This window comes from Lepidochelys kempii, chromosome 5, assembly GCF_965140265.1.
Source record: "Lepidochelys kempii isolate rLepKem1 chromosome 5, rLepKem1.hap2, whole genome shotgun sequence".
Lineage (NCBI taxonomy): Eukaryota > Metazoa > Chordata > Testudines > Cheloniidae > Lepidochelys > Lepidochelys kempii.
This window is the reverse complement of record NC_133260.1, coordinates 118913698-118936173: the sequence shown is the minus strand read 5'-3', so window position 1 is coordinate 118936173 and position 22476 is coordinate 118913698.

Sequence of the window (22476 nt, the reverse complement as noted above, 5' to 3'; positions counted from 1 at the left end):
CTAATTCTGACATGAAATGCAGGTGTAAGTGTGAAGTATGTACTTGCAAGTGTTATTACCACTACCCATTTTACAGACCGATAACTGAGGCAAAGAGACTTGAGCCCTTAGGATGTGTTAGAGTTTAGAACCAAGAGAGCTTCTGCTCTAACATCCAGATCACAACTCTACACTCCTGTGCAGCACTCTCTTTGGTGGAGGTGCATAGTCATGGATTCACATTCACAGCCCAGACTCATAATCCGGCTGCGTCGTAGCATAGAAGGGGTCCCTGAGGAGCACAGCTCTCTTCAGAAGGCAGGGCCATGGACCTTCTTCTGTCCTGCGCCACCCATATAATAGCACCTGTACAAATGCTATTGACAAATGGGCCTATTGCTCTCAGGGTGGGGGAGAAGGCCGGTAGGATGAGTGTCACAGTGTACGATTATGGATCCATTACTGTCTATAAGATACATACTTTTAAAAAAGTGAAACCTTAACAGTATGTAATTTATTAAGTGATGGGGAGAGCATTTTGTAATAAACAAGAATTCATTATTCGTTTCCAATGCAGGGATACAGCCTTTGTTAGGGCAGTTTAATATATTACAAATACAGCCATGGGGCATAATTTTGGTAAGAAACTGAATGGATTCGCTACTTGTTTCCTGCTGGAAAGGTTGGATTCTAGGAAATAAACATTTAATTTAAATCTGTGTACCGACAATGTTATTGATATTTAGGAGAATACCTAGGAAGTTGAATTACAGTAATCACATCATTTGATTTTGGGCCTGTTTCCAAGTGTAGACATCTTAAAGGGAAATCCAAACACCCTGCCCTAAATTTTCAAAAGTGATTCATGGTTTTGAGTTTTCATTCTTGGTCACCCAAATTGAGATCCCTTAAAGGGGCTTGATTTTCAAAAGGCAGCACTTTCTAAAACTACATCCCGGTTGATCTGGGATGGTCTCTCTACCCAGCACCATTCTATTTCTCCTGACCCTGTGGAAGACCCTCAGGAGCTGCTGCACAAGGATCAGCTCTGGGGGTGAGGAAGGGACTGCATGGTGGACTCTTCCTCTTTCTGAGACCGGGTGGGTGAGATAATATGTTTTACTGGATCATCTTCTGTTGGTGAGGGAGACAAGCTTTCGAGCTTACACAGAGCTCTTCTTCAGGCCTGGGAAACTTAATCGGAGTGTAACAGTTAAATACAAGGTGAGAAAGATTGTTTAGCATAAGTAGCTAACACATTTTTCAATGGACCATTCCAGGTGAAGTGGGGCCTATCGGGAGTGAGTAAGTGAGAAAATGGTGATCCCAGTAGCATTGTCTTGCTTGTTCTTCTCTTCTGCTGTCTGAAGTTCTACCCTGAGGGTAGGCGAGGAGCAGCCAGGAGAGCTAACAAGTGCATGACTCCTGCAGAATAGAAAGGGTTGATTAATTATGATAACGGCTACATTATCCATTTACTCTTAAACAGTCTGCTCACAGTAAAATTTCCCTTCAGCTTTGGATGGACTGTGCCTGGGTTATTTGTACTTGTGCCCTTGCATCTGTCTTTATGACCTCAACCCAGCTCCTTCCATGAAAACGAAATTCACTTTCAAAACAAAATTATTATTAGTTCATTTTGTCTTTTCCCTTTCACTTTAGAGCAACAGTTTAAAATTTAACAAAAGCTTCACTAGAAAATAACGAGAGCCCTGGATAGGTGATTGGGAATGAAAAGGAGAAAGGAGATTTCATTTGTTGGTGTCTAAAACCTGATTTGAACAAATATTGATTTTGAGCTGTAACAAAATTAAAGCAAGAGAAATAAATGTGCCAAGGAAAGGCTATGTGCCATCATGTATTTCTTTCTAGGTTTGTTCTGGAAATGGTTAAATGGTTTGTCAGGCGGCAAAAGCCCAAAACACTGTCAAAGCAATTTCAACTAATTTTTAAGTATTGATTACATTTATTGCTTCTAGCATTCAGGGAAGTAGGGTGCTTACATTTAAGGGAACCGATTTTAGACCATCCATACTGTTCAGAAGTTAATGAACATTAGGGGGATTACACGGAGGAGAATTGCAGTTTGACATATTATGGCTGTGGGAAAGAGCTATTTCCTCACTCTTACAATAAAAGTAGAAGAGAAATAAACAATGGGAATGAACTTTAACTTTTCCTCTCTTTATTTAGTACTTAACTTTTTACCATAGACTGTTACTTCTTAGGTTATGGACCATATCCTTAGCTGACTGAAATTGATGTACTTTCATTGACTCCAGTGACACCATTTACTTTAATGGAGCTCCATCAATTTAAACCAGATAAGGATCTAGCCCTAGACTTTAAGAGACTCAATAAAAACATTTTTCCAAACTATTCCCATGTATTTGAGTTAATATTTCATTGTTGTTAGAGATTATGAAATATTAACAAGACACCAAAGGAGTCTCATTTGTTTGGTCAACAGTTTTCATTACAAGATCATTTGATGGAACAAATGAAAGCGAACAATTATTTTGCAAGAAGAGGTGTGTAAACATACTGTCAGATGGTTAAGACAATGACATTATATAGCAGTATGTTGGGAATTACAGATGTGATTCTCTTCGATTATGACAAAAATTGCATCCATAAATCTCCAATCACAGCCATGTAAATGTGTCCCTATAACTTATCTTGATCTTAAAAGTCATTGAGAGCCTTCAGCTCCCATTGACATTAGAAGATTTGTTTGTATTAAGAAAAGTGTGGAGTTAGCCAAGATGTTAAGGTAAAAGGTGTTAACCTGCATCTATAGTAAGGAAAACGTTATGGTTAGGTTGCTGTTCCCTAAGTTAGACAACCCTATAGGGAGTTGAAGGCCATTTGACACTTTGTGCTCAGTATTCTGCAAGGTCATGTGTACTCTATTATGTTGAAGTTCCCATCATCAATGTAAAGTTCAAGTGTTCAGATTTTAAGCTAGAGAAGTATAGGGTGGCTGGAAGATAGTAATGAGTCAGGGCTTCATCTCCTCCCATAGTTTACATTCCAGTAGGTGGGGCCAGAATGTTAGGCTAACTGTATTTTCATTGTCATTTTAAGTGTCACCAGTGTATTCAGTGCTGTATGAGACAAGGGCGTCGGAGCCTTCCCAAAAGTGTGTGTTTGGGCGGGGGCAGGATGCCACTCCAACCTCTCCTTACCCTCTCCCCCACCCAAAGCCCTGCCTCTGACCAAGCTGGAGTGGGGTGGGGAGCCTGGCCCCCTCCCTCCCTGGGGTGGGGTGAAAGCACCCCCCTGCCCATGTTCCCACCTCCCAGTCCCTCCGTGGTTCCCCACAGCTGCCTGCACGGTCTTAGCATGCTGGGCTGCGGCTCCGAGGTCCCCCTTGACTGGAGCTGGGTCGGGGAGAGCTGCACGGGCAGCTGTGGGGAGACGGCATGGACCCTCCACCTCCACCTGCTCTGGGCAGGGTGGGGAAGCCAGGGGGCATGGCACAGGCTAGGGGCTGCTCTCCCTAGTCCCACACTGCAGGTAGGTGGAGGGTCCATCTGTGAGGCTCCCGCAATTGCCTGGGCTCCCCTCCCTGGCTGGGCTCCATGCTAGCCTGGCCAGTGGTTGGGACTCAGGGGGAATAGGAGAGGAAGGGGGTAGTGTCCGCCCCAGTGAAAAGTGGAGAGGCCAGCCCTGTCCACTTTCAAAAAGGGCCATGGCCCCCTGGCCTCTCCTATTCCACCAGTATGAGATCTAGCAAAAAATACAAACATTCCCCTCAGGAACTTCCAAATTAAGTACACAGAAAGCACAAAACACAGCAGAAGTTCCTATTCTAGAGCATCATCTGGATAGGGTTGCCAACCCTCCCCATTTTGCTGGGAGACTCTCAGAATCAGGCTCTGTCTCCTGGAGGCTTCTGAAGCCAAACCAGGAGATTTTAGGCCACTAAGAGCCCTGTGGTGCAGCGGGGCTAAAGCAGGCCCCCTGCCTGCCCTAGCCCCATGCCACTCACGGAAGTGGCCGGCACGTCCCTGTGGCCCCAGGGGTGGACAGGGGGTCTCCGTGTGCTGCCCCGTCCTGAGCATTGACTCTCCAGCTCCCATTGGCTGGGAACTGCAGCCAATGGGAGCTGCGGGGGTGGTGCCTACAGGTAGTGTGCAGAGCCCCATGACCTGCCCCCCAGGGGCCGCAGGGACATGACAGCCGCTTCTGGGAGCAGTGCAGGGCCAGGGCAGGTAGGGAACCTGCTTTAGCCCCGCTGAGCTGCCAACTGGGAGCTGCCCAAAGTAAGCGCCACCTGGCTGAAGCCCGCACCGCTCATCCTCTCCCGCAATCCAATCCCCTGTCCCAGCCCAAAGCCCCCTTCTGGAGCCTGCACCCCCTTACGCACCCCAGCCTGGAGCCCCCTCCTGCAACCCATCCCCCAGCTCCAGCCCAGTGAAAGTGAGTGAGGGTGCGGGAGAGCGAGTGATGGAGGGAGGGAGGATGGAGTGAGCAGGGTGGGACCTCAGAGAAGAGGCAGGGATCAGGCAGGGCAAGGGTGTTTGGGTTTGGGTGATTGGACAGTTGGCAACCCCAAATCTGGAAAGTGGTTTCTAGTGTTACTTTTAGTGGATGTAGATTAGCATTTGTGCATTTCCTGGGAGAAAAAGAGTTTTAAAGCAGGGACTTGAAAGTCAGTGCAGAGATTCAAAGAAAGGCATGTCAGAGTCCCTTCATCGGTGATGAACGTGATTCCAGCTGCTGCATTCTGAATGGGGTGGTGGGGAGAGGTCCAGTGGTTAGGGCACTAGCCTAAGACTTGGAAGACCATGGTTCAAGTTCTTGGTCTGCTACAGACTCCCTGTGAGATCTTGGGCAAGTCACTTAGTTTCTCTGTTGCAGTTCCTTGTGTGTAAAATAGGGACAATAGCACTGCCTCATAGGTGTGTAGTGAAGATAAATACATTACAGATTTTGAGGCCATTTAAATACCTAACAAATATTCCTTCCTTGATAATTACATCCTTCATCAGACTGAGAAGACTTGAGTATGGTTAGCGAGACTCCAAAAACTGAGGGTAATGATATAAATAGAAATGCTCTGAATTGTGAAGGACTGCAGGGATTGGTGGTTAAGTTCCATTAGATTGAGCATCTTCATTAATGAACTGGAAAAGTAGATAAACATTATGCTAATGATATTTCAAGATATTCAGCGAGGAAGTGCTGCAAACCCCAGGGAGGTCAGAAAAATACTAAGGGATTTAGAAAAGTTAGAGATATGGACGAAAACAACAAAGTTAAATTAATGCGGTAAAATAAATGCTAATCCTATTCTAAATCCCTCTTCTCTGGTCTACTCATATATTTTAGTACAAAAGGGACTGTAATGATCATCTAATCTGCCCTGCATAACAGAGGGCATTGAACCTCACCCGGGAATTCTTGACCATGTCCAATAATTTCTTGTTGAACCAAAGTATATCTCTTTGACAGCATCCAGTCTTGAATATCAAATTACTACGGCTTGCATTTCCTCCTGATTCACACCTTACTGTCTATATCTATATCTTTAGGATGGTACAAGGGGGTTATATTTAGGAGCAGTGAGATGAAATAAAGAACGGGAAATTCTGCTGGATAGCAGAAAGAGAGGGAGCTGCTAGACTGCAGGGTATTCTTCCAGAAAAGGAGGTGGAAACTCACTTGGGAGCTTAGAGAGAGATGACAAGTGCTCTGTCTGATTTCTAATTTCCCAGTTTGATTCCTGCCATTCTGTCCCTGTCTAGACGAGGAAAATGGACCATTGCAAACAATGGTTGTCAGCAACTGGCCTTCCTGGTATTGAAAATGGATTAATTGCTAGTCTACATAGCTTGTGTGCAGGGTTGGTGTAGCTATGTCAGTCCCAGGATATTAGAGACACAAGGTGGATGGGCTGAGATAAGGAAAGACTGGTTTCAACAGCCATTATAGAAAGAAGATGGGTCTTGCCTACGGTGCAAAACTTTGTACGTGATTTACAGCACTGGAGTAGCTGCCTGGTGTTAGCGGCTAACAATACAATAAGTACTACTATAGCTTGAGCTCAGAAATGACAGCACCGGTCAGAAAATTCAGCCACAGCTATAAACTTTGTTTACATTGCACCATTTCTCAGACTAGTTCAGCTTCATCAGTATTAGCAACGTAAGGAACCCCCAAGTAGTTGGCTTTGCTGTTCTGGCAGTTGTTTTTAGCATCATGTAAATTACCCCTGCTCAGAATATGAGTAGTCAATACAGTGTTTAAGAGAGTTCGGCAGGTTCCCAGTGTTTTGCAAGCACTGGTAAAGCAGAACAATTATTAGCAATGATGGGAATTACAATGTACAAATGTGACCCCTAGCGTAGACTAGGTTTTCATGACCTGGAAGAGTATAGTCTCAGTTATGCTTTTCCATTACGGTAATTAGTGTTACCAACTTGTGATTTTGTTGTAGTCTTGAGATATTTGGTGGGGGTTTTTAAAGCCTCAATAGCTGGAATCATGGGAATAATGAGACTCTTAGTTTACCTTTTTTTTTTTTTTAAATGAAAGTTTGTAACCCTCATGGTTGCAGGGAAAAGCTTGAAAACATGACTCAGGTGCACTCTAGGGTATGTCTATACGGCATTGTAAAATTCTCAGCATTGAGTCTGAGCCTGGACCTACGGACTTGGGCTCCTGTTATGGCACTAAAAAGAGTGGTGTAGATATTCATGTTCAGGCTCTGAAGCCCAGGGATGGAGAGTGAGTTTGAGAGCCTGAGCTCCAGTCTGAGCTGCAATGTCTGCACTGCTGATTTTAGCAACCTAGCATGAGTCCGAGCCTGTAGTTTCAGGCCCTGAGACTTGCAACTGTAGGGTTTAAAATGCAGCCTACAGGCTCAGAAACCAGCATGCAAAGAGAACTTAAAATATATTATTTTTAAGCTCATCTCATGGTTTTTGAGGCCTGACTCATGCTTTCTGAATGCTTTGGGGTTGGCAAGACTGGCGATGAAACATATAAAATATAGATGAGGAAAGGGGAGTATTGCAGATATTTACAGTGCTGTTGGAATCACTTTCTGTTCTCAATATCCATATGCACATGCAGTTACACTGATGGTAGGTTGGAGAAACTTTGTTGTGTCTGCTAGGTGACTGATTGATTAACCCCATGGTGTTGACAGTTGGGATATTTCTTTGCTAATATATGGCTTCCCACTGACCATCTACATAACTGTCTGCCACCAAAATCCCCACCACCACTGCAAAAAAACATACACAAAGATAGAGAGGTTAAATATGGGGAAGACTTCAATAATTCTTCCTTGCAGTTCACAGGAAAAGGAACCAAGCGCCCCCAAATGCACATTGAAGCATTTCAGCTTCCCAGAGCTCTAACATCAGAACTGCTAGGAACAGCTGGGAGCTAGCAGAAAATTCTGGGTAACTCTGGATGAATACTGAAAAAATAGTATCCTCTAATGGCTGTATTGTTCAACCACGTTAACATTTATTGTTATCTGTGAATATTCTTGTAAACAGGTGGGTTTTTTGCACAAAAATCCTTCAAGCAAATACCCATGTTCATCTGTGAACAAATTACATATTCAACATTGAACCTGAGTAACCGTGAGTAGACACCATTTAGTATTCCTTATGCTTCTGTTTTTAAAAAAAGTTTCAATCACCCAATCAGGGAGAAAGATGACCATGTAACTTAAGTGGCTAGTCTTATGTTATGAATAATGAATTGTTGAGGTGAACAGATGGAGTAGAATCAGCAGCCTGAATTATTTGACCCAGTTACTGGTGAGAACTGATGAGTCACTAATGTATTAGTAGAAATCAGGATTGGTCACAAACAATTCACGAACAAAAAATGGGGCTGAATTCATTAGGATTATTAACAATTAATAGTTCAAACAGTTATACGTGGCAGTGTGCCTTTAAATAAGGAGCAAGTTGTAAAGAGAAGTGGAATAGATCAGTGATTTGTGGTACGTCACTTCTAACATATGCTGCAGACCTCTATGGTATATTGTGTACTGATTGTATATTTGGAACTCTTCGTGGTGCTTGGAGGAGTTGGAAGCAAAGAAAGTGTCTATACTATGCAATAGAGATCCAGAGTGCACATTCAAGATGATAATTTTACCTCCAATAAGTCTGAATTGCTGTGCTTATTCCTAGTTTATTTCATTCTAGTTTGGGTACTGACACAGTTGTCTGCTTTAGCAATTAATGGAAGATCTGGATATTGGGAAAGGGATTTCATTGCCACACTCTTAAAATAATGATAGGTAGGAAAATTTAAAAAAACAACAACTTCTTTTTGACATGGCAGCTATCAAGAGGTATTAATAGCCATATATTGTAGCCTTTGAGGAGTCATTTTATATCAGATGAAAGATAAGTATAAGCTATGAATCAACCTAACTGCCTGTTCACTGAGGGCTGAATTGCCACCTTCCCATCCAGCCAGAGTAATGGGCAGCACCCCTATGTGCAAGTTTGTTCCAGGGAGGAAGTAAGCTTCCAGATTTACTTATAGAATTCCATTAACTTCAGAATTGGGCCCAAATCGTTTAAAGTGATAAAGGCAAAGGAAACTATTATAGAATTTATACATGGAGGAAAATATAAAAACATTTTCTTCTCCTTGTTTTAACGGCTCCAAGTCTTTGGTTTCTCATGGTATTTTCCCTGTTATATCACAGACTATTAGAGAATTTCAAATTCTGTGATGTACTCTGACTTCTAAGCCACCAACCAGAGCCAAAAGACATAGCTCAGCTATTCAATATGCCGTAATTATGATCAAATAAAGTTGTTCCACTAATCAGCTGTGTAACTCCATTTCAGATGGAAATATAATCATCACCACAGAATGGAATTTGCTATCACAGTGATTTCTGAATGCTCAGAGTCTTTTAAAAATATTAAGCATTGGCTTCTCTTCTTTTTATAGAAGCAGCTTTTTGCAGTTGTTATGCAGTTTGAATAAATTGTTTTTGGACGAATTAATTTTTAATGTTCAGATTTGTAATGCTTTTCTCATTCACTTCTTGGGATGGTTAGTTAGAATTATGGCTTGCACATCTCATCTACAATCACGTCCTTGTTTTTATACATTTGGTCACAACTGATTATGGCTCTTTCATTTTTCTACTGTCACAGCAAAATACTGAAATGACTTTTTTTATTTCACTGTAATTCATGCATATCTGCATAGGAATAGTGAGAACTTCATTTTTCTACTTAATTTTGAGACTTTGAAGACACACAAATAGCTTTAAATTGAAATCATCTGGTAGCGATGACAGTGTTATTGAAAAACAGAAACACACATTAGAAATGCTGACATTTAATATGTAAAAGAACTTTCACTGTGAAATGCTCAAATGCAAAGCCTAAGAAATCTCAGATTGTTACATATAGTACATTAAGCCTATTTTCAAATAGGGTTAAGACTGAGAATGAACAGTCTGCACAAGAATCAAAATGCTATGTGGATTTATCACACCCCTGAGTGACGTAGCTATACCAACATAGGTCTGGCTTTAGGACCTACTATTTCAGTGGTATTGAAATCAAGAGGACAATGGGTTGGATTGAGCTAGTATTCAGTAAAATGCTGTTCTCGTGCTATTGTGCTGGCCCAACGGGTTTCTGATTAATTGAAACTTTCATTTTTAAAAACAGGGGTTGCAAAGCTAACCATCTGAATGTGATTTAGTGCCATTCTGTTTTGTTAAGTCTGCGGACAGAGTAAAACAATGAGCCAAATGCTGGTCCCAGAGAAGTCAATGGGAATGTTGCCATTGAATTCAGAACCAAGATTCTGTCCAGTAACTATTACAGAGGTATGATCTGATGATTCTGAAGTCTAGTGATTGTAGTTTAAAAAGACACATTTGTAAACTATCTAACTAGTGGTCATTTTGGTGGAAGTGCTCAGTGCTCTTGGATTGTGGGCATTGTTTGAGCAGAAAACCACGGCTTCTAAAAACTCTAATCTGGCCCTAAATAGTAGCTTTAAATAAGGGTTACATGCCCTGTGTCCTTTTAGCCCTTGTGAAGAGACAGATAAAAATTGCCTAGATAATTTAATAACAAAGCAACTATTTTTGTTTTGTTTTTCAAGAGGTTAGGCTGGTTGTAGGTTTGTGATCCAAAACCAGCCTGTAAAATACCCCTTAAATAAAGAAAAGTCTACAAGAATAGGCTTCAGAACTTTTAAAAAGCCTCTGTCAGTTCTGACAAATCGGTTGTTGACTATCGGTTTCCTCTGCCACTGTACAGAAGCAACATCACTGAGTACTTGTGGACACGCTGATTAATATGCTAGGATAGAAGCAGCTAGTGTCAGCAACCAAAAGGCAAGACAGGCTAGGTAGGTGTTTTCCCCACGCCTGAATTCTGAGCAAAAAGAGTTTGGACTCTGCACATGGATTATTTTGTAATTGGGAGGAAAAAAACATGCTCCTATCTGCGTAGTTAATCAGCCTTCCTAAGAGGCGGTAGCTTCTCCTGCCAACATAGCTTGTCTACACAGGTTAGGTCAGTATCACTACATCGCTCAGGGCTGTGGTTTTTTCACAACCTGAGCGATGAAGTTATACCGATATTGGTTTGTAGTGTAGACCAGACCTGAGTGTTGAGCAGTGGTGAGGGGAAGGCTGTTCTCATAGTCAGACTTCTTCCAACTCTTTGCTTTTTTTAAAAAAAATAAATAAAAATCACCTATTTAATCCAGGATCTAGCACTTACTCTTTTTGTTAAAGCTTCAGTCTCCTCCGTGCCCAGTGAAGGGATCAGAAAATTCTCACCACTCACTTGGTCTTTCAGAAAAATCAGGCAAGAAAATACTTGATATTCTTATTTTAAATAACTTTAAATGCCCCCCCACACACACAATCTACACCCCTTCCAGGCATTGCTTATACACTATAAGGAAGAAAAAGAAGCCACAAACCTAATGATTATTGGACTTTCCAGGTTAAAGTTAACAAGAGACGGACAGTGTCTTGTTTACGGACAATGCAAGAAGAAACTATATAGGTCTTGCAGAAGCAATGCCTTTTTCCAGCCAACTTGGCAATAAAGGGCTGATGGCTCCTGGCAGTAGCCCCAGCAGAAAGGACAAGACGGATGTATCTGTATTAGCTTCTGCATCATGGCTTTTTAAAAATGAAGTTGTTTCTTGTGATCGCCTGTCTGAACCAGGCATCTGTGGCAGTAAAATCTGCCTTTCCCCTAGCAAAAAAAAAAAAAAAAGATCAGTTGATTTTTATGTCGACAGGGGGCCACTCAGCAGCTCTGGTAACATACGCTTTGTCCACCTGAACAATGTGTTTTCCTCATCAAAATTCTCACCATTTTGCTTTCTTTTCCTGCCTGCACTCTGCGACTCACTCATGATTTGTTGCCTCTGTTTTATGATTGCAAAACCAGCATAAATTCAGAGACATTCAAAGTACAGAATTAGCATCCTGCTGACTAGTTTTGAGCAATTAAAATGCCATGTTTGGAACTGAATTTTGCCAGTGCCTGTGAGGTGAGGTTGTACTACCTTCCAGCATTTCTCCCTGTGTTTTGAAACCTTTCATTCACCAGCCCTAAAAGAACAAAGCAGTTTATATAGGTCTGCAGGGGGAACGGTGGAAAAATGAACATAAACACTGATTTCTCTTTGCCTTTTATTTTGTTCACAAATATTGCCCCCTTTTTAAAAACAAACAATTGTTTAAAAGAAGAAAGAGTTTTGGGTTCAGATATATGAATAAACAAGGTGTGGGGTTTAAATTTTTGGAGCTCTCTTTTTCTTTTGTTGTAGGATTTATACAAGGTTTATGTGCTTGGCAACATTCAGGGTACACCCGGAGTGTTGTGCTGGACCTGTGCGCACACAGCTCCTTTCAAGGGCATCAACCTTGGAATCTCGCCCAGATGTCGTGAATCGTGGGAAGCCTCCCAGGACTGGGCTCAAGGCCCGAGAGCAAGGAATGTGGTAGATAGAAACTGGTAAATAAGAATGTTAAACAAAGCCAGTGTATTCCTTTTATCTGTTGGAGAATGTAATGCGCGGGGGGAGAGAAAGAATAAAGGGGGAAGGTGGAAAGCTGACAGGCAGAAGCCTGTTAGCAGACCAGCCGCTTGCTTGCTAAAAGCTCTGTGCTGTCTTGTCATTGAACCGCCACATTTTGTGTTTGTTCTGAGGATGGTAGAGTTTGGGGGGATTTGTTTGCATTTGCTTTTTATACAGAGGCATTTCTCCCTCAGTCTGCCCCCTTCAGTCAGCTCCAGAGATCGAAAAGACAAAAGCAGAATAGAGTTTTAACAGAGACAGAAAACCCAAGGGCAAACCCTTCTGTAGGAATACTTCATTTGACTTAAAACTGGCTTAAATTTACTGATGGTATGTCAGTTTTTAACTGATAGAAGAACATCTATGTAGGGATTTACAGTGGTTTAATTTGATTAGTTTCTAAATCAATGTTAACTAAACCAGTGCAATTTGTCTGTAGACAAGGCCTGAAATCCGAGAGGTTAAATAACTTGACCAGTGCCGCATAGTAAGTCAGTAGCAGAAACAGGAACAGAATTTAGGACTCCAGGATCTCAAGCCTTTCCATTATGCCTATAAGTGTTGTTATATCTTCCAGGAATCTGTCCCAGGATCAATGCAGCCATTACTGAATCACTGATTTATGCTACAGCATCCATGGCAGGGGTCAGGGAAAGTAACTGGCTGAGAAAGATCCTCACCCTCTGCCACATTTAAATGATAAAAAAAAATCACAAAAAGAGTCAATTTCTTCTATCCTGCCACAGTCAATTTATTAGAATAAAGAAAACAGCATTGTCCATAGAGCTCCTCTGTCTCTCCCTACGCTTTGCTGTAGAGCATCTGCCTGGAACCTAACTGAGCCCCATCCTGGTAACGATTTAAAGAGCCAGTACACTCGTGTTCATGTCTGAACTCCTCTAATCTCAAAATCATTAGAGTGAGTGTTTTAATCTATTCTCTCTTGTCACAAGTGACTGATGTGAGGGTGTTCTGCAGGGGTGTTGGGACAATTTTCATAGTGGGGGTGCTGAAAGCCATTGAACAAAACTGTAAACCTTTATATGAGGGAAACCACTTCAAGCCGGGGGGGTGCAGACATTCCTCCCACACTTCTAGTTCCAGCACCCCTGGTGTTCCGCAAACGTTGCACGGGTTGGTGAGTAACAAATCGACTGGTTCCTGGACCAAACCAGTGGATTTGGCCTGGGGTTCACTGAGATATGTTTACTATTCTAACACGGTAGATAATATTGGGGGGGGGGGGGTGTGTGTTGGGGAAAGGAGGCTAGAAAAAGTAAAAGCAGACAAAATAATAATCCTATGAAGTTAAGAGATTCTTTCAGTGAAATCAAATGTAAGAGTTAATGCCTGCTTTGAATTTAATGGTGGGATTTGGTTATGGAACAGCAGCAAAAAAAATATATATATATAGAACAGGAAAATCACAAACACAATATAGCATCACTTTTCCATTTGTGTCCAGATACAGCTAAAAGTCAGAAGGGATTTAAAAATCACAAAATGTTAAGTGCAACCCCTGTACAGAACTGGGCAGATAGGAAGCTCTTTAGTGCTTATATTAAATTAGCATTTCACAATTAAGCGGAGGAATTCAATATTTGGCTTCCAGGTAAACAGCAGACTAGCTTTAAGTGTGCCCGCTTGTTCATTGTACAAGCCTATGCATAAGTCTGCTTACTTTATATATTTTAATTCACCTGTACAGAGTCCTTCTTATCTGCTCTGTAAAGCTGTGATCTTTAGTAGGGCTGTCAAACGATTAAAAAAATAAATCCTGATTAATTGCGAGATTAAAAAAACTAATTGCGATTAATTGCGTGATTAATCGCACTGTTAATAATAGAATACAATTTATTTAAATATTTTTGTATATTTTCTTCATTTTCAAATACATTGATTTCAATTACAATACACAGAATACATAGAAAAACATCCAAAAATATTTGATAAATTTCAATTGGTATTCTATTGTTTAACAGTGTGATTAAAAGTGTGATTAATTGTGATTATTTTTTAATCGCGATTAATTTTTTTCAGTTAATTGTGTGAGTTAACTGCATTTAATAGACAGTCCTAATCTTTACATTTGGATTAAGTCATTCTGTTGCAAGTAGAGCTGAGGTAATAATTCACAATGAATAATTTAGTAGATAGGATAAATTTATCTTTGCTGCTCACCAAATTGCACAAGCAGGTCTCAGTTTCATCAGATTTATTTGTTATATAACAATATTCCGCAATTTTTAACACTATCAATTGATTAGACGTTTTTCTGCAGGTATCTGATATATGAGCTCTATTAGTTATTTGTGACTGGCCAGAAAAGTCATATGGTATTTCTTCTTTTCCCTGATTGAATAAGTTTGCAAGCACCTCTGACTCAAGTACTTGCCAAGAGGACTGTAAAATTCAGTTTCCATTTAGATTCACACTTATGATTTTCAAATTCTCTTTCTGTCAATATTTGTGCCAGTGAAATCGTACAAACGTTCATGGAAAGCAAACCCTAAATGCATGTGGCAACTCATAGGCTAAGTGATTTCATTTAAAAATTCAAATACATATTCATGGTAATGTTCTGAAGTTCTTGCCTTGTCTGATTTTCAAGATCTTTTGCTTAGTGTCACTCCCTCTGCTGAGCTGTAGTGAATTTTAGGGCCTTGTAGGTTGGCTTCCCAGTGAAAGAGAAATCAGTGATATTGAGTCTGGGCATATTCTAAGTGTAACTTGTGTTATTTATTTACACACACACACATGCATACATGAATGTATACATGTCCTGAAACAGAGGTGGTCAAACGGCATGCAGGCAACCTTTCTCTTTTTGGAATACTAGCTCAGCATTAATGCCTGCATTCCAGAGAGTAACTCTACTGCAAGAAATGTCTCAAATCAGAGAACATGGCAAACAGCCAACTCTTCTTCCTTGCAAAGCTCCCTCTCCCAGAACCGCTCCCTCTACCACACAATTTTTAATTAATAACACATCTTCCCAAGACTGAACAATTGCTCTCACACAAAGATAAAAAAATTTGGAAAAATACATGTAACAGCACCACTTGGTGACACCTGCCACAGCCTATGTGTATTTAGGCTCCTAGGTAAGAGATTAAAGTCCAGGACCTCCATGATAACATTTTCAGTTCCATGTGCAGGGCCAGTTAGACAGACAGAACTGCAGGGTCTCAATGTATGGATGAGTTGATGTGTTGGGAGGATGGATTTAGATTTATTAGGAACTAGGAAACCTTCTGGGAAAGGAAAAGCCTATATGGGAAAGATGGAATCAACCTAAACCAAAACAGAACCAGGTTGCTGGCATGTAGGATTAAAAAGGTCTTAGAGTAGTCCTTAAAGTAAGGGCTCGGGAAAGCCAACAGGTTAGGAGGAGTACACAGTTCACACAGAGAAATCCCTTAGGGGAGGATTTATTAAAGGGGATACTCTATATTCTAGTAAAGAGAAGTGGAGCTCAAGATAAACAGTCAAACAAAAAAGATTCCCATTCAATTACATCACATGAAGGCAGACAACTAAATATTGACACATTTTATAAGTGCTTATATGCAAATGCAAAAAAAAAATTAAATACTAACATGGTTAGTTAGTTAACTTACGAAAGCGTATGCTCAAATAAATTTGTTAGTCTCTAAGGTGCCACAAGTACTCCTTTTCTTTTTGAGTTAGAAGAGAAGATCGTGGGCAAAATGAAAGGAGGTATTCCCTTTTGTATGGCAACACTCTTGTTTGTTTAAAAAAAAGAACAAACCAGTTCTGATCCAGAATCAGAATCTCTTTCAACCAGCCAAAGTCAAAGGGTGACAACTATTTCTTGCCTTAAATACAAACAAGCTTGAAACTTAGTTGTTTGAAAATTAGTGCTCCGCTCCTACAGAGATGAAAGAATAGCCCTGTCAACAAAGTCAGCATGATCCATACCAAGAAAGATCATACAAGAACCAGAGGAGCTTTTATAAAGTGTGATGTTTAGGGTTGAAAAATGTCAAACTTGGAAGCGGGAAGAACCGGCGCATGCATTAACTTTGTTGAGATGTGAAAGGTATTGCACTGATGAAAATTTTGGTATATAGATTTTATTGTTTTCCAATTGACTTAATGTGACAATTAGGGCCAGTTGAAAATGTTCTGTCAAAAAAAAAATCCAATCAAAAATGTTTTTTTAACTAATCGATGTTTTTGAATGTGTGTCAGAAAACTGAACAGTTTTGGCTGAAAAGTGAAAAAAAAAATTGAGTTTTTCAGTTAACACCCCCACACACACACACACACACACACCCACCAAAATTTTCCATGGGGGAAACAAAAAGCTAACAAAATTCTGACCAGTTCTAGTGATCCATGTTTAGCTCTTTGAAAAAGCTTTCTACCTGTTTCCTCAAAGCAGAATGATAGGAGTTCTTGTAACATGCCAGATATATCAAGCACATTTCACTTTCATTGCTGTCTTGTGTACTTAGTATATTGTGAGGTTTGTGGGAGATGGAGGGAGTGGGTTGTGGGTGTTTTTGCTGCTTGAGACCACTACTGCCAATGCAGCTCAGGTAGTGGAAAAAAAAAATCAAACCAGGATGCCTTGGCTTCAAGTATTTCTAATTCTTCCCTATGGAACAAGGAGAGGGAGTTGTTATAGGAGTGTTTTATTAGCTGGTTGGGAATTTTCCATCAAAATCATTTTCGGTTTCTATGGGAAATCTTTGCTTTTGATTTTTCTTTTCTTTCTGTCAGGAAAACTGAATCAAAATATTACAGTTTGTTGAAATAGTCACTTTCCCCTGCCTGTGTAGAGAGACAACACAAGGGCTGTGCATCATCTAAGACCTATTTTGAGAGCTATCTTGAACTTGTGACCATCAACCCAGAGATCATTGTTTTTATAAACAAGTAATGTCACCTAATAAGTAAATTGAAGGAATTGGGATTTGTTTCCAGACACTTTGCCAGCAGAGAAAGATGCTAAATTTGTTGAGTAAATTATTAGTTGCAAGTTCCATTCTTAGCTCAAATGATAACAATGACAGCTTTTTGCAGCCCATGCATTCCAGGTGGTATTCTCTTGCCATGCTGCCAACCTGAAAAGATTTGGAAAGATTACTGTGTTTGATATCTTCAAAGTGTCAAGTCAGCATGTTTAGGGCACTAGACTGGGAGTCAGGAGACCTGGGTTCAGTTCTTGGTTTTTCCCCTAGCTTTCTGGCTGCTCATGGGCAAGTCACTTGGCCTCTTTGTAACTCAGTTTCCCCATCTGTAAAATGGGGATAATGATACCATGCTTTAAAACAGTGAGGTATAGTTATGAAACTTGTGTATGGATTGTCTGCTCTGCTGTTGGATTAAATTAAATAAAAATCAGGTATGCTAGAAAAATTTCAAATTTATCATTGCTGCAAAATTTTAAGTTTGCAGCATTTAGCACATGTTGTCTGCAGAAATCAAGGACTTTTGCTACAGAATTTACATCCAGAGTGGTGCACAATTTGAGTCAATTAAGACACCCTGGGCAGTTCCAGCAGTAGGTCTCTTCCAGTCATTTGCTTCATAAAAATTTCTTCAGTACAACTTTTAGATTACCAAAAAAAAGCCCCCCCCAAACAAACGCTTGAACTTGAATGAAGCTGAACTGGTGCTGAAATTCGTTTAGCTGCAAGCTTAAACAAGGGCAAACTGTGTTCCATACTTACTGAGCCAGCACTTGCATCATGTGAAGAACAAACTGTGTTCAGCCTTGGTTCAGTTGCAACCACCGAGTATTGTCTGTAGTGTAAACAAGGCGTAAGATGTACTAGCCTACTATTCTCCAGTGTGGAATGCCTCATAAGTAGCAGGCACTTTGGGTTACAATAGCATTCTTCTACTGGCTCTAGTGTAGACAAGTCCTTGAACTCTCCTCTCAAGCCAGGAATGTTTCTCATAGCACTGAAAACATGACATCTTCAGAAAACCAGATGAACAATATGACTAATTTCACTCTTGCCAGTCTGATGAATGAAGAATAAAAGTGGCTTGTTTAACATCTTCAGAATGATCAAAGCACTCACTAGAAACAGAGGTGGGCCCAAGCTGGTAACATTTATTTCACTCTCAAAGTTGGGGGCTCAAGCAGAATGAGACCAGGTACTCAACAATCTCTTGTTTCTCTTTTGTGAAAGCCAGGCCAAAGAGAGGTTTTGCAAAAACATTTACAAAATCAGGCTTATTGATTTATATTACAATAGCATCGTGAGATCAGGACCCCGCTATGCTAGCCAGTGTACAAACTCTAGAAGAGACAGTCTCTACTCTGAAGAGCTTGTAGTCTAGACAAGACAAAAAACAAAGACTTAGAGCAGAAAGAGGTAAAGTCATTTGCCCAAAGTCAGATAGTAGGTCAGATTGAGAGCTGGATTAGAACCAAGGTCTCCTGACTCCCAACCCAGTCACCGGACAATGCTGCCTTCCCTTTTCTGTCTGTTTGTCTGTCTCTAGAAGTTCCATGGCTGACCAAAAACAGGGCTGAGAACCTGAAAGCCTCGGGGGCCATACCAACACGTCTCTAGAAATCAATAAACATTAAATGACAAAAAGGTGGAGTTTGTCTGGGTTCTTGGCACTGCCCCAGTATGGAGCCTGTCATAAATATAAAGGGAAGGGTAAACCCCTTTGAAATCCCTCCTGGCCAGGGGAAAGCTCCTCTCACCTGTAAAGGGTTAAGAAGCTAAAGGTAACCTCGCTGGCACCTGACCAAAATGACCAATGAGGAGACAAGATACTTTCAAAAGCTGGGAGGAGGGAGAGAAACAAAGGGTCTGTGTGTCTGTCTGTATGCTGCTTTGCCGGGGATAGAACAGGAATGGAGTCTTAGAACTTTTAGTAAGTAATCTAGCTAGGTATGTGTTAGATTATGATTTCTTTAAATGGCTGAGGAAAGAATTGTGCTGAATAGAATAACTATTTCTGTCTGTGTATCTTTTTTGTAACTTAAGTTTTTGCCTAGAGGGATTCTCTATGTTTTGAATCTAATTACCCTGTAAGATATCTACCATCCTGATTTTACAGGGGTGATTTCTTTACTTCTATTTCTGTTAAAAGTCTTCTTGTAAGAAAACTGAATGCTTTTTCATTGTTCTCAGATCCAAGGGTTTGGGTCTGTGGTCACCTAGGCAAATTGGTGAGGCTTTTTATCCAACATTTCCCGGGAAAGTGGGGGGGTGCAAGTGTTGGAAGGATTGTTCATTGTTCTTAAGATCCAAGGGTCTGGGTCTGTAGTCACCTAGGCAAATTGGTGAGGCTTTTTACCAAACCTTGTCCAGGAAATGGGGTGCAAGGTTTTGGGAAGTATTTTTGGGGGAAAGACGTTTCCAAACAGCTCTTCCCCAGTAACCAGTATTTGTTTGGTGGTGGTAGCGGCCAAGGACAAAGGGTGGAATATTTTGTCCCTTGGGGAAGTTTTGACCTAAGCTGGTAAAGATAAGCTTAGGAGGTTTTTCATGCAGGTCCCCACATCTGTACCCTAGAGTTCAGAGTGGGGAAGGAATCTTGACAGAGCCTAGTGCCATGCTCAACAGGCTTTTGAGATGGAATGGTGGAGCTGGAATAGATCCTGGAAAAAAACAGGCAGGTAGAGTGACTGAGTGAGGTTCTCAGGCCAGAGCCTATGGACCTGTAAGGGGAAAGTCTTGGGCAGCAGACCACATATGCAGCATTGGAGCTGGAGCCTTGGCAGGGAAAGAGGCCGCTGCCATCTTTGTTATTGTTGGGGGGAAGTTGAAGTAGAAATGCAATTAATAAGTGCAGTATAAGTTTTGCCCATTTATGACTAAGACTAAGATTTTGTCCCAGGTATTTTTAGTAAATGTCACAGACACGTTGTGGGCAAAAAAAAAAAAAAAAAAAAAAATTCACAGAAACTGTGACCTGTCTGTGATGTTTACTAAAAATATCTGGGACAAAATGGGGATCTGCAGATCCCCACACCACCTGAAGAGGGGGGCAGCTGTGCAGGGGGTAGGAGCTGCCTGCAGCAGCTGGGAGCTGCACGGTAGCCCTGCTGCCTGTAGCTCTGGGGCTCCCCCACTGCCCGAGGGGGTGAGGAGCTATAGGGTGCCCTGGCTTCTGTGTCAGCTGGAAGATGCAGGGTACTCCCACCACCGGCAGCTCCGGAGGCCTGTGGCGGCCGGGAGCTCAGGATTTCCTCCGCTGATCCCGGCAACCACTGGTGAGATCGTTCCCCCGCAGCAGCTGCGGGGTCCCCTGCCACCTGTGGCTGGTGGGAGATCCTGCAGCTCCCCACTGCTGAAGTCAGAGAGGTCGCTGGAAGTCACAGATTGCATGACTTCTGCGACTAAATCGTAGCCTTATTTATGACCAATGCAATTATTGTGATAGGGAATTTATGTACTCTGGGGCAGCCTTTGCATCAGTTGAGGGCAGAGGCCATGCCATTTCTTTTGGTCCCTTTCATCTCCCATCCCTACCAGATGCAATCCAAGATGGATTCCAAGCAGGGGAAAATAAATTAAACATGCAACTACTAATCTGTTCTTGTCTGGATTTAGCTGATTGCTGCTAACTAATTGACTGAACTGGTATTCAAAGTTCAGCAAGCATACATGCAGAGCTATCTATCTTATCCATCTACTGCATTCTGTTAAACTGATACTAGCATTAAGGTATTGCCCAAGGCAGCCTGGTTTATAAACCCCACCCTATGAACTGTGGCTTTATTAAGTGAAAAAGTCGCTTGGTGCCATTGGTCTGAATTTTCGTGCACTCCCAGCTGATTATGCTTGAGAATTTTTTGTGCAGGAGCAACTCAAGATGGCAAGTGAGATTCCTGGACAGGGCAAACTTTCCATGTTCCCATCACCACCACCACCTTCTGTAGATTACTAGCTCTCTCTGTTCATTGAATTTGCAGAACATTTTTCTGATGGAAAATGCCAAATAGTCGAAACAAAAGTGTTCTGTGGGAATATGTCAATTTCGACAAAAAACAGGCAGGTTTCCAAAGGAAGTCTATCTGGCTCTGTGCCGGCTTACATTTGCTTCTTCTGCTGTCAATCACTTATCTGATTGTGGCTGCTTTTCTTCTGCTCCTGCTTTTCCTGGTGGAGCAAGCAAATTTTTAAAGTAGTTTTATAGCAATATTGTCCCTTTTTACTTTTTTTTTCTGGGGCTGTTTTCTTTAAGAATGAAGTCGCTTCTCACAACTGCAGCATTTTCTTCTTCAGCAAACTTTACATCCTCAATCCTAAAAACTGGTACCTGGATTTAAGAATTTGATTCTAAACCTGGTAAAACATGGCACCTGGCTAATATTTTTTCTTATCTCTAAATAGTCTTGTCTCTTAGATCTAACTGGAACATAGAGAGGTTGAGATGAGCAAACCATTTCCAATTCAACTGTAAACTACTTTCCCTTTTACTCCAATCTGAAGAGTCCAGGACAGTACCATCTGGACCTGAGAAAATAGAAGTCATCTTTATTCCAGCCACACATGCATTTGGGAGAGCTGGGCATTACATTAAAAAGTCCAGTTAAATCTGAGTACAATCAACTCTTCCTTAGATTATTACTGCAACAGAGAGGTTCTCTAAAATCTGTCAAATATTGGCAGTGCTGGCTTGTTTTCTGGTCCGTCCAGAAATGGTTGATACTCCCTGCCAGGTCTCTGTGTTTCACTGTCACTCTCTATTGCATTTTCTGCTCTCGTTCCATGTGCAGAACTCCCAGTGTCTTCTGCAATTATTTGTGCAGAATAAATAATAAAGACTCACAGTATGGATCAAAGAAGAGAATTTGATGCTTGGATTTGGTTGTCTATTGAGAAATCACAAAAAAACCCACTTGCATTTTCTATAACCAGGCTTAACTTTTATTAAATATATGTGATGAAAATGCACACTTGCGCCAAGAGCCAGCACCAGGCACTTAAGTGGGATTTCAGTGGTGTATAGGCTTCATGCTGGCTCTCTGCACAGGAGTGAATTCCACCTGATGAGTTATAGATCAAAACAACCAGTCTCACTATCTTCCTGATGCTGGATCTCTACTGCCCAGAGAAACTGTTCTCTGTGTTACTACTACATACTATTTTATAGAACAATCACTGAGCTATACTAGTTTTGATGGGACAACCTAAGTAAACAACTTCACCTTTCATTCCTAGGCAGTCTGGCCAAAAGCGAAGGCTGGAGGCACATGGTCTCTTAACAAAGCCAGGTGCTACACTGCAGAACTAAATTAACCCCCTTTAGTTGCTCCATGGCAATATTATGGCAAACATGTATTGCGACCCAAGAACCTTTTAATGCCATCTTGCAAGGGAGTGCAGCAGGGTTACAAGGATTCTTTAGTTCTGGCATGTACATTTTAGTTCACCAAAGAGTGAAGTCTTAAATAAAAGTCTCTGTTACTGTGCTCATCACTATCAT